A 6000-nucleotide genomic window follows, 5' to 3' on the forward strand; every position below is an offset into this window, starting at 1 on the left:
CTCAGAGAAGAGCAGACCTAAGTTGGGGTTGGGTTGATCACCCACCTTTTTAACACTATTGTTAGAGACCAAAAAATATGGATCACACAACACAACTAGATTACAACGGACTTAGCGTATTAGGCGTAAACGCCTTAGACACAGACACTTTAGATTACTCGTTGAACTGTGAGCACAACCGTCACCTTCGAGTGTCAACAGTAGACTGTTCTTATTTTTATAAGTAGCTGTTATGTTCAAATAATTTTTTTTTTTATTTATAAAATTCATTAAAATAATTATTTCTGAGCTCCTCTTTGCAAAGCGCGCGAGAACGCAGCGTCAGCTTTTTCGCCTTTTTATGCGGCAAATAATAGTGGGAAGACAACTGCAATAAGTTTAACGAATAAACAATAAACTGTCATCACTTTCCACCAATGACGATAATTATAAATTCCCCATCAAATTGCCAAGCAAAGTTTATAAAAATCCTGAGCACCCATAGTTCAGGGCTAGTCGGTTCTTAAAACTTACGGTCCGCAAAGATTCGAACGTCGAAATTTCGTGCACTCTTATTGCAGGAATCCGCCCTAGGCGTTAAATAATCGATAAGAGGATTTTTAATATTTTCTACCTAAACCTTATTGCAGGAATCCGCTTCGGCGTTGAATAATCAATAAGGCAATTCTTAATTTATCTAGACTAATTCTTATTGCAGGAATCCGCTAGGGCGTCGAATAATCAATAAGAAATAGTCAAAGATCGTGAATTTCACTAACCTTACTGCAGGAATCCGCCGTAGGCGTAGAATAATCAGTAAGGCATTCAAACTAAAATCTTTTGTATCCAATTATTGCAGGAATCCGCTTTGGCGTTGAATAATCAGTAATTGAATTCAAATTATTATTAAAAATTCTCAAATATTGATCTAAAATTCGATCTGACGCAACTGTAGTAATCGTTCGTCTAGTACAATATTTGTCGGATTTTAAAATCCATCCGGTTCGATCGAATCAGTGACACAAATTCACGTGAATTTGAGAGTCCATCTTGAGCCGAGTTTTGCGCATAAATACACTTTTCGGGTGTGTAAAAAGGACGCATTAAATATAAATTAAAATCTTATAAAAATATCTGTTAAGGATAAATAATCCTATAATACAAATTAAATATAAAATTGTGAAAACTAGAGTGAGTAAGTGACGTTTAGTTGAAAAGTTGTAATTTAAAACATCTGAATAAAGATAAAGTTCATCACTCCAACCTTGCGGTTTTCATTCGAGAGTAGTACATAAGGTCTTATCCTACAACCCAGCCGCGCCCACTCAACCCAAATCCTAGGAGGAAGGTCAAGCAAGCTGCAACGTTCTGGAGGGGTAAAACCTGCCGTACTAGGAGAAGTTACCTCGAAAGGTAAGTGAGGACCAATTATTCTATCCATCATAAAATACTTTTGGCTCAAACAAGAGCACCAGTCTCTTCGGAGACGTTTGGGTTCTTAATATTCGAAAAGATCCACTATAAATGATAAATTATAGGAAGATAATTTCTTCCTCGTATTCTTTCTTGTTGTCCAGACCCTCCGACCCGCTTGTCCAAAATTACTATCGCTACCAAAGGGATAAATCCCGAATAAATAATTAAAAATTAAGCGGTGGACATAACATAGCTAACGATGCGTCATAGGACTAATTGGCAGACATAGTTTTGCAGGTAATTGAATGCTCTACAAAAAAAGTTTCTTATCATTTTTTGATAAATCTATTTGTTCAAAAGTTATTTAAGGTTGAACTCAAATTCATATTAAATTTTGAGATCTTTTTACTTTTCCGGCGAAACTATCAGAAATATTACAAAATATTATTGGACCTTTTTTGTAGACAATTTCGAAGTTATTTCGAATAATGGTATTTCGAATTCCGCATTGTTTTCTAGTTATTTTTATTTTAATGTCAAGCTCTTAAAATCGATCAGAAGACTATTTTTTTTCATGAGCTTGACATTAAAATAAAAATAACTTGAAAACAATGCGGAATTCGGAAAAACTTTATTGGAAATAACTTCTAGAGAATAAATTTGTCTACAAAAAAGGTTGAATAATATTTTGTGATAGGTCAGATAGTTTCGCCGGAAAAGTAAAAAGATCTCAAAATTTAATATGAATTTGACTTTATCCTTAAATAACTTTTGAACAGATAGATTCATCAAAAAATGATAAGAAACTTTTTTTGTAGAGCATTCAATTACCCACAAAAATATGTCTGCCAATTATTTCTATGACTTATTGTTAGCTACTTATGAAAATCAAAAAACGTAAAAAAAATTTTTCCATGTTATTCTTATGGAAAATAGAAAAGTGCGATGGGGAACCTCTTAAGGGGGGGGGGGGGGGTAAGGTATTGAATTATTTTTTTTCTATGAATTCTATCAAAAAGAATTCCAATAAATGTAAAAAAAAAAAAAAAAAAAAATATTTTGTTTTTTTTTTCGTTTTCCAGAAATTTTACTTTTATATTTGCTATTCTATCAAGCCGATTATTCAGTGCTTCAAAAGCATCATTACAATCTTTCAACGTGAGAAATTTAGTAAATTTGTTATTGAAGCGTAAAAAAAAATTAATATTGTTTATTACTATGGCGTTTAAATGCATATAAATCTTATTTATTGTCCTTTCTTAGGTTATAAAGATAGCTTCTGAGTAGTTCTTAGTTGACTTCCGAAATTCTTTTACTGAACGAAAGAAAAAGCTATAAAAAATAGTATACTCCGACTGACACAGTATTTAAAAAATTCGTAGCAGTTAAATAGGCCAATCTAAGAATGTTTATTGGTCACTTCAAGTCGAAAAATAATGTTAAGAAAAAAAAAATTTTTTTGAAATGTTTTCGAAAAAACTGAAGGAGGCATACATTTTTAAAGAACGGCTTTTTTGATTAAAACTTAATTAATAATGAAATAAATTATTAAGGTTAAGAACTTTATTTTTTTTGTAGAATATTCAAAAATTAAGATTAAGAGTAAGCGACCTGATTGATGTTTTTTTTTTGCAAAGTTATAAGCATTTGAAAAAAAACCTCTAATTTTGAAAAAAAAAAAACAGTATTTCGAAAACAAGTGGTCTTAAAAATTCATGAAAGCGTTTTTTATCAGTCTCATAAACATATAAATTTTTCGAAGACATCAGAGAGGGGGGGTGACCTCAAAAAGTCGTCAATTTGGTATAGAATGCCCCACATACATCATTCGAACCGATAATCTACTCTTAACTTTTCAATAATTCAAAGTAAGAAGATTTTAGTAATTTTTTGAATTGCTGTCATCAGAAGCACGTAAAAATAATAATTTTGAAAATAAATAAATAATTCTAAATTCATCCATTTTTCACAAAGTTCTAAGATTTAAAAAAAAAAAATCTGTCTATCGGTTGACCCTGCGGGCCAGCCCTAAAACTTCTCGCTGTTTTCAAGCTCAAGGAGCTCTAAAACATTGTTGTGAATACAATTCCGAGCTCTTCGAGCTCGAAAAAACGTTTGCATTCCATTGTTTTCGAAAAAAACCGATTTTTACCATTTCTTTCTCCCATGATATCTCGCGAAAGAATTAACCGATTTTGATGGTTGAGGTGGCAATTGACGTGTTTCTTTTGAGTTCTAGAGCTGAGTAGATTTTGAAGTCGATTGTTCAACTCGTTTTTGAGGAATCTATAAAAAACTAAAAAAAAAAATTTTTTTTTTCGTAATTCGCAAGTATTTTCGAGCCTACTCGATCAAATGATCTGAAATTTTCAGGAAAGTTGACGGTTAACAACCTCTTTCGATTGCCGCCTTAACCATCTAAATAGGTTTATTATTTTAAAAGTTATAAAGGGCTTACACACACACACACACACACACACACACACACACACACACACACACACACACACACACACACACACACACACACACACACACACACACACACACACACACACACTCGGATATCATTCTGAAAATAGTCAGAATAGCTTCCTAGGACCTCAAAACGTCGACATCTGATGAAAACTTGATTTTCGAAAATCGGGGTGAAAACAATAACTTCTCGAATTTTAAAAAATTTACAATTTTCTTAGCGGGAAGTTAAAAATCGTAGTTCTCATAAAATCGGTATCACTTAACAGTTGGAATAAAAAACTGGAAAATATCACGGAGGTTTCTCTGAAAGAAAAAAAATTGATAACAATCGGAAATGCAAACGCAAACTGGTGGTTGATTTGGTGTAGCATGCCTCATATGTATCTACGTGTATGTGTGTGTGTGTGCTCGTCTGTGCGTGTTTGAGGGAAAGCAAGTTACGCAATTTCAAAATTAACATTTTGGTTGATAATTGATTTATGACGATACATCAATTGAATTATTGTTTACGATACCAATTATAACTTAAGTTACCATGCCTTCTTTTTCGAACATGTTAAGTTTTTATTGTTCAAACTATTCCAATTAAATTGTTATTATATAAAAACTATTGACTTATAGTATTTATAATACACAATAGTTATTATACTCTAGAATTCGTTACTAGCAATATAAATCGATTTTAAAAATTTTAAAAATAGTTTACCTAGTTTATGTTTTATAATTATTATTTCAGACACAAGTATGGAAAGGCTTTAATATATGTCAAAGCATAGCAATTTGTGTAAAATCTTAAAATATTTTTTCATTATCATTATTGGAAGTTAATAGTTACAGAGTATACATTGGAATCGATCTGTTGAACTCCAGAAACATAGTAAAGCTTTTACAAAAGGATTCGCAAGGTGCGTTCAAACCACTTTATGAAATGATGTTCTCAAATAATGCATCAAATTTTTCAGTATTGTTCAATAATTTTTTTACAATCATTGAGATTTTCATAATATGTATAAACCATAGCATATAAATTTACTAAAAACACGATCATGTGCATAAAAAAAATATATACATATGTATTCATACACATATACTCATATATATTGTCAATAAATAAATCATATTATATCAATTAAGTGTCAGATTAAATTTAGAAAATCAGTGACTCAGAATCACATAGAAATTATAAGTTTTTAAAACCACACTAAGTTAGAAAGAAATTGGAATACTCCACATTAAGGTTTACTCACACTGAAGCAACAACTTAAATCGTTATCCTTCGACTGTTAAAGAGTGAAAAAATTGTTCCACTGTAAAATTCACAATACAATTATTGATATTTTTGAATAGAAAATTAAATGATCACTGAAAATGAAAAAAGTTTATACTTTATATTTGATTATTATAATCTTATATAAAATGAAACAAGAGAGAATCGCGTACAACCCTGACCAAGTCGCGCTGCCGTTTCATATGTGCTCAACACCCCACTATGTTAAGCAGTCTTTCCCCACTCAATTTCTCCATCATCGCTACTTCCTCTAAGGTATTTTGAAATTTTACTTATAAAAATATGCATATATATATATATATATATATATATATATATATATATATATATATATATATATATATATATATATATATATAAATATATATGTGCATATTAGGGTGCTTAAAAAAAAAACTTTGATTTTTTTTTTCGCTCTTACCCCCTAAAACGTTAGTGGTCGCCGAGAAAAAAATCCTCCGGAAAGATGGGCTCTCTAGCTCAACTCTAAGAGGTTGCTATTTTAATTTTAATTTCCCATCTGATTAATATGTAAAAATTAATTTTTTATTCAAAGTGTAATTACTCATAAGCTGCTCAATATTTTTCAAATTTATATGTAGATCATCAAAGTTGATTTCTCAAGCTTTCCAAAATCCTATGACAAGTCATAATTATCCCCAATTGAAGCTAGCAAAAAAAAATCGAAAATTATCAATTTCATTTTGAAATACAACATCGATACATTTCAGATAGCTTCAATTGACATTTGAATAATGGTTATTACGACTTGTCATAAATTGAGGAAGTTTTTTTGACAATGATAAATCATTGCGGATACAACAAAAAGAAAAATTTTG

General features: G+C 30.7%; 1 protein-coding gene across 9 annotated transcripts in view; it reads right to left on the minus strand.

Annotated features, from left to right (window-relative positions):
* The window catches only part of LOC130677904 (synaptotagmin-7), a 1016663-nt gene extending 1011292 nt beyond the window's left edge, over positions 1–5371 (minus strand). For 8 of the 9 annotated variants that reach the window (XM_057484884.1, XM_057484842.1, XM_057484851.1 and 5 more), the window contains exons 1-2: positions 5259–5371; positions 5121–5180 (exon numbers count right to left, since the gene is read on the minus strand). The gene's annotated coding sequence lies outside the window, so the exon portion shown is untranslated. The remainder of the gene's footprint in view (positions 1–5120; positions 5181–5258) is intronic. The other variant, XM_057484877.1, reaches the window with a different exon arrangement.
* Positions 5372–6000: the final 629 nt, after the last annotated feature.

This window comes from Microplitis mediator, chromosome 1 (genome assembly GCF_029852145.1).
Source record: "Microplitis mediator isolate UGA2020A chromosome 1, iyMicMedi2.1, whole genome shotgun sequence".
Lineage (NCBI taxonomy): Eukaryota > Metazoa > Arthropoda > Insecta > Hymenoptera > Braconidae > Microplitis > Microplitis mediator.